The following is a 10706-nucleotide window of genomic DNA, read 5'->3' on the forward strand; positions in this document are numbered from 1 at the left end:
TCGGGCCTGAGGGCTGCTGGCCCCTAGCGAGAGGGCGAGAGGGCGAGGCAAGACCCAGCCAGAAATGTCACCTGGCTGCCTCCTCACCGTCCTTTCCTCTTCCTGGCCTGGAATGTCCATCGTCAACCCCCCTAATGGAGTAAAGGAACAAGCACATGGGGCGGCGGGAGTCTAGAAGAGGAGCAAGAGCAGAGAGGACCAGGTGGAAAGACTGTGTGGACTCATGTGTGGCTGTTAAAAACAGAGGATTAGATCTGCCAGGGGCTCCCAGGTGAGAAAAGAAAGATGCAGAAGTATTTATTTAATATGATCTGCTCTTCTTAAAAAATGACAAAAGGAACTCTGTATATGTGATTATAGGTATCAGTATATAGAAGTCCATGTATAATTGTGAATAATAAAAAATGTAGAAGATCAAACATTAAGTGATAATAGGGATTCCATGGTTGGGGGGAGGAAAAACATAAATGGAACATTTAAAAGCACATAAAAACATGTATATGATCACATTTATGCAATTATGTAAAAGTATATACATATGTATATAAAATCTCACCTTTATGTATGTATGTGTTTGATTTTTTTTTCTGTTTTTTTACTTATTTTTGAGAGACAGAGAGATACAGTGTAAGCAGGCGAGGGTCAGAGAGAGAGGGAGACACAGAATCTGAAACAGGCTCCAGGCTCTGAGCTGTCAGCACAGAGCCTGACACGGGGCTCGAACCCATGAACCTTGAGACCATGACCTGAGCCGAAGCCGGACGCTTACCCGACTGAGCCACCCAGGCGCCCCTGTATGTATGTATTTGATGGCCTCATAGCTTTATGGTTAAGACAGCCAGATTTTTGTACCAGACTTCCTGGAGCAAATTACTTGACGTCCTATGCCTCAGTTTCCTCATCTGTAAAGTGAATTACCATCTGAGATTGTTGTCAGGAGTAAATGAATAAATACACACAGAGCACTTAGAACTATGCCTGGCATATGAAAAGTTCTATTTAAGGGTTAGATATAATTATTTACACGAGTGGATACATGGGTATAAAGAAAATGTTATAGCAAGGAACAGATAGAGACACAAGGTGGGGACCATCCTCTGTCCTCTCCTTGCTGAGCACAGATGAGCACAGATGAGTGTTTTCCTACACATTTATCCATTGGTTTGGAAGCCACAGGGACCTCCTGGGTCTTGGCTCTGGGCAGAAAAATTTTAGCAGGGCAGACGGGCCTAGACAGAGCTTGGATCTGAGTGGCTGGGAGGCGTCTGACTGAGGGGGGCTGCAGACCCATTTCTCTGACCTCACTGGGTCTGACTTTAACACGTTCCTGGCTCTGGTATCTTGGGGTGGGGCCCATTTTCAACAGCCAGGTCTCAGCCCTCTATTTCCAGAAGGGAGGACTGCCTCTGGGCCTGGGCCTGCTGACAAGGCGGGGGCTGCGTGACCATCACGGTCTGGCATTGCCAATTTTCTGACAACCTTCCCCTCCTCTGGCTGCACAGGGCTAGATGCTCTAGGGTGGGGGCTGATGCACATTTTTTTCTGCTTCCAGAGTGTGGCCTTCTCCTTCTCAGGGCTTGCTTTGGGTCCACAGGCCGGCGGCAACCTCTTGTAGAAAGGCCTCTGAGGCTCAGGGCGGTGAGCACCTTGCCTAGGAGCACAGCTGTGAAATGAAGTCTGCCTCTCTTACAGCAGCCTCAGGTGCAGTCTCTCCAAACTGAATCTGCCCCTCAGGAACGCCTGACCTTATACCTCTCTCAAGTCCTCTCTCCTAGAGCAGTCTTAGCTCCCTAGTGAGTTTCTGGGGTGTTTTCTCCCCCAGATCCTGAGCCCTGGCCAGAGGATGCCCTAGCAATTCCGCAGCACAACCCTTCCTGGGCAGCCCACGTCCAGCCATGCCTCACTTCTTTCTGCTTGGTTCTCTCTTTCTAACCCCCTTTGTAATCACCGTGCCACCCCCTGGCAGGCCTGGCATATTTCCCCCCTTCTGTCATTTCTGTTGATTGAAATTCAGCCCTTTTACAAGGCTGCCCCCTCCATGATCTGAATCTGTCCAGGCTGATGGCCCTTAATGTTGTGTGTCTTAGGGGTTTTTTTTAGCCCTCTCCCCTGCATGCACAGGCCTTTCCCCCCATTCCATGTGGGCTTCTGGAAAGAAAGACAACGTCTTGCCTATACCCTGAATAAAAGTCAGTCCAAAAGACTTTAATGTCTGTCTTTCCCTTTCAGAAGCACAAATGTAGATACTTCTTCCGCCTGATGCATGGCCATCTGGGTGTTTGCAGGCCCTCCTTTACTTAGTTTATGTGTTTACTGATATATTTGCTTACTTGTCCCTGCCCCCGCCCCCCCATCCCATCTCCCTGCCTCCTTCTTGGGGGAACCTGAATTTTGTGATGGTCAGTTTTTTTCTTTCTTTTTTAAGTTTCTTTTCTTTTCTTTTCTTTTTTTTTTAGTGTTTATTTATTTTGAAAGAGAGAGAGCACACACATGCAAGGGAGTAGGGAAGGGGCAGAAAGTAAATCCCAAGCAGGCTCCGCACTCAGCACAGAGCCCAACACAGGGCTCCCTCTTGAAACCATGGAATCAGGACCTGAGCTGAAATCAAAATGCAGATACTTAACTGACTGAGCCACCCAGGTGCTCCTCTTTTTTTTTTTTTTTTACAATTTTATTTATTTCAAAAATTTTTTCTGTGTTTTATTTATTTTTGAGAGACAGAGAGAGACAACGTGAGCAGGGGAGGGTCAGAGAGAGAGGGAGACACAGAATCTGAAACAGGCTCCAGGCTCTGAGCTGTCAGCACAGAGCCCGACGAGGGTCTTGAACCCAAGAACCCGTGAGATCATGACCTGAGCTGAAGCCGGATGCTCAACTGACTGAGCCACCCAGGTGCCTCTATTTTTAAGTAATCTCTATACCCAACGCAGGGCTCAAACTCACAACCCTGAGATCATGAGTCGCATGCTCCATCGACTGAGCCAGCCAGGCGGCCCTTGGTTCTTTTTAAAGCTTAGAAAAATAAAAGTTGTTCTAAGGTTTTCTTTTACTTTCTTCGGTGATTCTTACAATTGTTTTCATCTAGGCCCTGCCTAACTATTAATAAGTTTAAGATATCTTACATTTTTGCAGATAATTTGAATAGGATATTTCCAATTACCTTCTGAACGATTCATTGATAGCTGACAGGAAGGCAACTTATTTTTATGTATTCCTTTGATACCTGGTAAACCGACTCTATTTTTTTATAGGTTCTCATAATTTCTCAGTATTACTCTTGAGTCTTTTGTCATCTCCTAATAACAAAAGTATTAGAAGGAAGGAACCAACATTGCTATTTGTGGAGATATAGTTTGGCTTGGTTTTGAACTTCACAGGAAGGTTAAGTGTTTGTTTCTGGGACTGGCTTTTCCACTCAACAGTATGGTACTAGGATGCATTCATGTTATGACATGAAACTGGGTCATCTGCTTGCTTAACTGCTGAACGGCTTATCGCTGTGTGGATGAATCCACTGTAATTTGTTTACCCGCTCTCGTTCGTGGACATCTGGGTTACTCCCAGAGTTTTGCTATTAAGAACAGCGTATCTTTGAGCGATCCCGCCCAGGTCTCCTGGAGCTCAAGCCAAGGTCTCTCTTGATTTTATGCCTGGGGGGTGGGGATATGCTGCGCCTCCGCATTATAAGATAAGGCCAGATTGTCTTCTCCAGTGGTTACACAGAGTTGCTGGCTCGCGATGCGCAGCTTGCGCGGCTTCTCCAACACTGGGTGCCCTCAGGCTTACTTCTTGCCCTTCCAGTGCTGTGAAACAGCATCCCCCCGTGGTCGTCGCTGTTGTTCCTTCACTACCAGCGAACTTGAGCATCCCTTGAGATGTTCACTTGAACACGTGTGCTTCCTCTTCTCGTTCACGTCGTTTATCAATTTTTCTGACGGATTTGTTTTTTTTGTTCGTTTGTTTGTTTCCCCTATGGATTTGCAAGAGTTCTTTATGTATTTTTGATGCTTAACCTTTGCCGGTTGCACGTGGCGGGCGTCTGCTCCCGTTTGTGGCTTGCTTTTCACTTTCTCTAAGGTGTCTCCACTTCTCTCTTCCCTCCCACATCTGTGCCAGCGACGCCCATGGGCGTTACTAGTGTGTGCGTGTGCACTTGTGCGTTGGTGTTCGAGGTGGGCTCGTGTCCCTCCGAACCCCGTGCAGACCGACCGAGCCGCTCCTCCTGCTCTCCGGCCTTTAGGGGACCCCGCTCCTCTTCCCTCTCAGCCTCCCTCCCAGCTTGGCCCCAGGGGAGCCCCGCTCGGCCGGGGGCGGCGGGAAGGAGGCAGAAGGTGCCCCGCCCCCCGGCGTTATTGATCACTTCCGGCTCCTCACCTGGGGGCCGGGCCCCTCTTCGCTCCGCCGGGCAGCGCCCTGCAGCAGCACTCGGCTCCCAGGGGGCGGGCGCCGGGGGAGGGGCCCTCCGGAGGCGGGGGCGGGGGACCGGGCTGCGGCGGAGGCTGGGGTGGGGGGCGGAAGCTGCCCGAGCAGATAAGCGCCGAGGTCGGTCCTGCGGTGAGACAGTGCGGGACGCCGCCGCCTCCCCTTGCCTCCGCCGCGCCGTCCCCGCACCCTCTTCATCCCCTACTCCCTCCAAGCCGGGCTGGGCATCCTGGGCGGGGCCTCCCGGGGCCCGTGGGGGAGGGGCTCTGGCCGGCACTTTCTGTTCCCAGCCTCAGTTATCTCAGCTGGAAAACGGGGGAAGATGGCTCCCCTTGCTCCACGGGGCTGTTGGGAGATGCAACAAATGCGGGCTGGTGAAAGCCCTCTGCAGAGCTGAGCCTTTTGTAAAGGATGGGTACCCTGATCCCTTCTCCTTGCTCCTGCAGTACCCGCCTGACTCCTGGCTTCATTCTCGTTGCATAGATGTCAAAGTGGGGGGTCTCACTTGCCACTGGGGGTCCCAGAGCCAGGGAGCACAAGGCAAGTGGAGAGGAGGATGGAACAATTTCCACTGTCCCCAGCCTGGGGACAGAGCTAGGTTGTGTAGAGCCTGATGCTTCTACAATTTGAGGTCCTCATTAAGAAAGAGACCAGAAAATCACAAATGTAAATTTGCCGAGGCCTCTGCCAGGGCCTTGGAAAGCGTCTAAACCAGAGAGAAGCTCCAGTCTGGTTTCTGAGTTTCCTTGTCTTAAGGGGAAGGCCTCTATAGGAGCTTACACCCCTCTGCAGGAGGCTGACACCTACCTGGGATGGGCCTCAAACAATATGGTGGGGGAACCGCCTGGAGGAGTCCCTGCTGCAGCTGGCCCCAGCCCCTTGCGTGCCCAGGAAGCCATCCGCAAGCCCAACCCAAGAGCAAGGGCAGTCAGGCATTTGGGGACTGCACCGCAGCTGGGCAGGGCCATCCAGTCATGGTTCAGCTTGCCACTCAAGGCCCCTGACCCTGCGGCTTGGTGGTGGCAGAGAACAGTTCCTAGGAGAAAGGAAGGGGAACCTCTCTGAGGCAGTATAAATGCATCTGACTTGTAGGTGCACAGGATTGGGGTTCAGGCCCCTGCAGAGCCATGTGATCTCTGGAAGACTCCTTCACCTCAGATTTCTCATCTGTAAAATGGGCGTAATAATAGTACCACCCTGTCAAAACTGTCATGGGGCTGAAATGAGACCATGCATGAAATGGGGCTGAGCTCTTGGCTTTTAGAAACAAATTTCCCTTCTGTGAAATCTCCAGGCCAAGAGAGGCATTTTTTTCTCTCCATTTGAGGGTGAAGTCACTTAGTCAGGGGATGGTCTCTGTTGTGGAGCTGAGTGTTCAATCCACGAATGTCTGGCATCAGCGCCTTGGTTGTAGCTAGCAGGGAACACTGCTCCCTTGAGGCTTTCTCCCTGGGGAGTTAAGTGTCACTGCTGGGTGCTCATGCCCAGGGCCGGGTGCCAAGGAGAGCCCTTGATCCCGGAGACTGCCCACCTTTCTGCTTTTATAACCTCTGCTCTCATGGGCACCTGAGGCTGGAATTGTTCCAACTCTGACATCTTACGACTAGGACCAGGAGAAGTGAGCGACTTTGGTGATGGGGACAGGGCAGGGGAGCTGGGAATGGGCCAGGACCTTGGGCTTGGACAGCAGTGACACCCCAAAAGGCTCACAGTCTTTTTCTAAACAAAGAGGTGTTGCTTTGCCTCATGGTTTGCATAGGATTTCCCTGGGTTGGCAGACGGAACTGTATTCTCACCTCAGAGCTGCTCCTTTCTGGTAGCTGACCCTCCTCTCTTCTGAGCCTGTTTCCTCATATTTGAAACAGGGATAAGAATACTTGTGAGGATTCTGAGATGTTACTTATGTAAAGCACCTAGTGAATGCCACCAGTTGTTTAAAAAGTTGTGGCTTGGGTGCCAGGGTGGCTCCGTGGGTTAAGCGACGGCGTTTGGCTCTGGTCATGATCTCACAGTTCGTGAGTTCAAGCCCCGCAACGGGCTCTGCACTAGCAGGCCAGAGCTTGCTCGGAATTCTTGCTCTCTCTACCCCTCCGCTGCTTGTACTTTCTCTTTCTCTCAAAATAAGTAAAAAAACTTAAAAATTAAAAACCTCAAGCAGTGTGGCTTTCTGAGGATGGAAGCAAGGTGTTGTGTGAGGGCAGGAGCTGTGTGCGAACAGAAATGGGGAGTCCTGCCAGAGCAGGAGTTTGGGCCTCCAAAGTCTCATCTCACAGAGGGAGCCCCTTGGGGTAAGGCTGGGAACCTCAGCGCTAACACTCTCCCAGATCAGGACAGGTCAGAGCGAGGCCAGGGGCCCTGGGGGTGCCGGGAAGAGCAGGGAGATGAGGTTCTCACGCCTCAGGCAGGTGAAAGGGAAAGGAGGGAGGAAATAGGTGCCTCTGGGAGGAGATGCAGCGGGCAGGAGGCCACTGTGTGGCACAGGCTCCCCCATCAGCCCAAGGCCCTATTCTGTGATCCCCTTTGTCTTTCTTTGCAAATTTTCAAGGTATTCCAAGTGGGGAAACTGAGGGTGGGAGTTGCGCTCACTGGTCCAGAGTATCACACTTCATCCTGTTGGATCTGTCTGGCTTGCAGCCTGGGCTCCCAACAGTCACTGCCAGTTTTCTTGTCTCATCTGCCTGACAAGGTTGTGAGTGAAGCAGCAGGATGTTAAAGGCTCAGAGGGATCCTGGGCCCTGCCAGGCTCTTCTGTTAGCCTTGAACTCCAGGCTGGAAGCTGTCCAGGAGTCATGATGCGCAGACCCAGGGCTGGGGCTGAGGCGAATTTGCCTGCAGTGAGAGCAGAGACCCCTGGGGTCTGTCTCAGGAGGGCTTCAAGTGGAGACAGCCTGGGTCTCCGCAATGCACCCTAATGGAACTGGAGGAGGGTCTGCTGGGGTGCATGACTCAGAGTCACCCCAAAAGAAGCCAAAATGTTTCTGAAATTCCTTATTTTATCTTAAAAATTCATACAGATTTGCATCCTTTTTTTTTTTAGTTTATTTATTTTGAGAAAGAGAGCGAGCAAGCAGAGGGAAAGAGAGCATTCTAAGCAGGCTCTGTGCAGTCAGCGCAAAGCCCGAAGCGGGGCTCCACCTCACAAACCAAGAGATCATGACCTGAGCCAAAATCAAGAGTCAGATGCTTAACCGACTGAGCTGCCCAGGCCCCCCCCATTCTTCTTTTTAATACGCGAGCTTTCCCCCTGCCTTAGAAAAATGTCCCCTCTCAATCTCTGTGTTGAGTGGACACTTCAGGAAGACATGATGGGGGGGGGGCAAACAGTGTCCCTCAGGCCCTGGGCCCCTTGGTCTTGGTTGAGAGAGTGCAGGAGCTGAGCTGAAGTCAAGGCCCTGCTTGCTCTCACAACCTGGGGCTCTCTCCACCTCTGTTCCATACTCCTGCCTCTTGCCTTGGCCTCCAGTCCCCTCTCCCAGACATTTGTCCTGCTGAGCCCAACTGTTCACCAGGAATTCCCAGAAGGCCTCCCCTCCCTCCCTTCATCTCCTTCATCTCTTCATCCTGTTCAGAGGGGTACTACCCATCTTCAGCCCTCTCTGCTAGGCAGCCTGACCATTCACTCTCCAAACTAGCACCCCCCCTCAGCACCCCCAGGGATTTCTATGTCCATGAGGAGGAAACTGAAGCCCCATCTAGGGGCGCCTGGACCCAGGGTGCACAGCAAGAAAGGTTGTTGGGCGCCCGGGAGACTTCTGGGCAGGTGGGGTCCCAAGGCCTGAGAGTAGGTCCTGGATCTGGGCCCTGGCCAGGGAGGCAGAAGGGAGGAGGGAAGACTGTGGGGTGCCGGGGGCCGCTGCCTGGCAGGTCCCTGTGCCCAGGGTAGGGAAGTTTCTTATTTCTCCTGCTCTGACTTCCCCCTTTGATTTATTATAGCCATGAAATGCTCTGCTCTCTTCTCTTTTCCTTGCTGTCCCCGGGGCTGGAGGAGCACAGGCCTCCCCAGGCACAGGGCCTCAGCTTTGCTGCGCTCCCATCTTCTTCCAGGGGTTGAGGCCGGGTGGCCAGAAATGGGAGGTGAGTCGGGCCGGCAGGGCGGGATGAGGAGGGGCCCAGGTCTCCTAAAGGCTAGCCTGAGCAGGACCCCAGGGGCCGGTAAAGTCTCCGTTGGGAAGGGCGAGGGCTGGGCAGAGGGCGTGGCAGGTGTGGACTTGACAGCAGATGGCTCCCTGGGGTCGTGGGGGTGGAGGGATCTAGGCCAACAGCCTGGCCTCAGCGAGGCTTGGGCGTCAGGCCTTGTCAGGGTCTGAAAAGGCACAGAGCCCTCCAGTGCCAGCTACCAGGTCAGAGAAATGGATTCTCTATGACCCCTGACCCCATATTCTGATTTAATGATGTCCAAAGCAGGCTTAGCCTAGACCAGTCTAGGATCGGGCTGAGAATCCAGAGTCAGGCACGAGGCCTGAACCCTAGGGGACCCGGGCTCCCGAAGGCCATAGCTGGACATTCACCCTGTGGCCTGGCCAAGGCAAGTGAGGGCTGGAGTCTGTCTGTCCAGTTCTTCGGCAGGACTGGCCGCCAAAGCGTTTCTGCCCGCCACTGTGTGGTGCCTGTGGTAATGGGGCTGTTGGCGTTTTGCAATGGGCCGGGGGTGGGGAGGCTGCGCACACACGCTTCCTGTGGTGACTGGGCGCTTCCTGTTTTCTCAGGCGCCGGACTTGCTACTGCCGATGTGGAAACAGGGGCAGCTGCAGCCCTGGGCGGCTCTGGGCTGGGCACCCCAACCCTGCCCAGAGGGGCCTGAGTAGGCCTGCCATGCCAGGCCCCAAACCTGGGCAGTGGATGGCCTCACGTGCCCACCCCCCACACCAGTTCCCATCCTTCCCATTCCCAAGAACTTTTGCCAGGTGTGGGGGGCCAGGCAGGGCCATCACTCAAGGCCAAGCTGGGCCCAGGAGGTCAGAGGTCCAGGGATTAGAGATCCAGGTCAGGAGTCAGGGCACAGGGTTTTGGTCTCGGCTCTGTTCTTTGCTCACTGAGTGCCTTTGGCCATCCCTGACCCCCTGTGGGCGTTGGCTTCCTCTTTTATGTAGTGATTGTGGCCCCCATGATCTAAAATCTCTCACCCATTTCTGTTCCAATTCTGACATCTCCCTTGAATTTTGTATTTCAAGAACCTCTGCTTTGGGGAAAGGTAGGCATGGAGGCTGGGACCCTCAGAGAAAGGCTTGGCATGGGCTTTGGTGAGACTAGGGGGAAGGAAAGGACATGCCAAGCAGGGGGCCAGACTGGAACCAGGCTTGGAGGTGGGGAGGTCAGGACCAAATTTGGGAAATGAGGTGTTGATGGGAGAGAGGGTCATAGGTAACAAGGTTGATCCAGAAGGATTTGAAAGTGGGGAGAAAGGTTTTAAGAACCTCTTTATTCCCTGAAGACCTTAGGAAGACCCCACCCCACTCTTACTCAGTGGAAAGATAAGTGGTCTTTTGGAGGGGCGGGTAGGGCCACATCTTTACCCCTCTGTCAGGTGCCTGAAGTGCCACCATCAGGGCCAGGCCTCAGGAGTCGGCATTGCCCTTTTCCTGAACGCGTCTTGTTTTGTTTTTAAGCACTGCTATTGCAAGAAGGGGAGGGGAGATGACTTTGCTTCTTGTTGACTTTGCTGACAGTGCCTGACTTCTGGAGGAAGAGTTTCCCAGAAGGCCGAGGCATGAGCCCCCTGGGAACCGAGCAGTCCACTGACTGAGTTCAGACGCCCTCTTGGTCTAGGAGGTGCTGAGATGCCCACCTCACACGTACAAGCCCTAAGTCTCGAGGCCTGTGCCACACAGACGGCACAAGCCCTGCTTCCAGCCACAGAGGCCTTGAGGATCCCAAGGCCCCGAGGCCCAGGCCGCGGGACCATCGGGCTGGCGTGGCCCCCACTGTCCTGTGCCCTGCCTCGGTGCCCTGGGCCAGCCCAAGTGCTGAGTTGGCGGTTCAGCAGCTGCCTCTGCCCACGGAGGCCCAGTTATAAATAAGCCCGATGTGGCCAAGTCATCAAGTTCTGCCCCAGCTGCATTACCTCAGTGACCACAGGTTGGGGCTGCCCAGTGCTGGGCCCACCGAAACCTGCCCAACCATGAAAGAGGCCGGGCCAGCTTCGAGGCCTCCTGGGGTCCTCAAATCCAGGCTTCGGATATCTGCAGCTACTCAGGCCTGGGCCTCCCTGGACACAGGCCACAGAAGGGGCAGGGCCCATCCCGCCTGCACGGAGCCGGCAGCTATTTACAAACCGAAACCGGGAG

The 10706-nt window shown here is 53.5% G+C and overlaps 1 long non-coding RNA gene across 1 annotated transcript; it reads left to right on the forward strand.

The window, feature by feature from the left end:
- On the forward strand, positions 1-10458 carry LOC115307049. The gene is made up of 3 exons (XR_003915536.1): positions 1-271; positions 8356-8496; positions 10089-10458. It is a non-coding gene; the product is annotated as an uncharacterized LOC115307049 (long non-coding RNA).
- The last annotated feature ends 248 nt before the right edge of the window (positions 10459-10706 follow it).

This window comes from Suricata suricatta, chromosome 11, assembly GCF_006229205.1.
Source record: "Suricata suricatta isolate VVHF042 chromosome 11, meerkat_22Aug2017_6uvM2_HiC, whole genome shotgun sequence".
NCBI lineage: Eukaryota > Metazoa > Chordata > Mammalia > Carnivora > Herpestidae > Suricata > Suricata suricatta.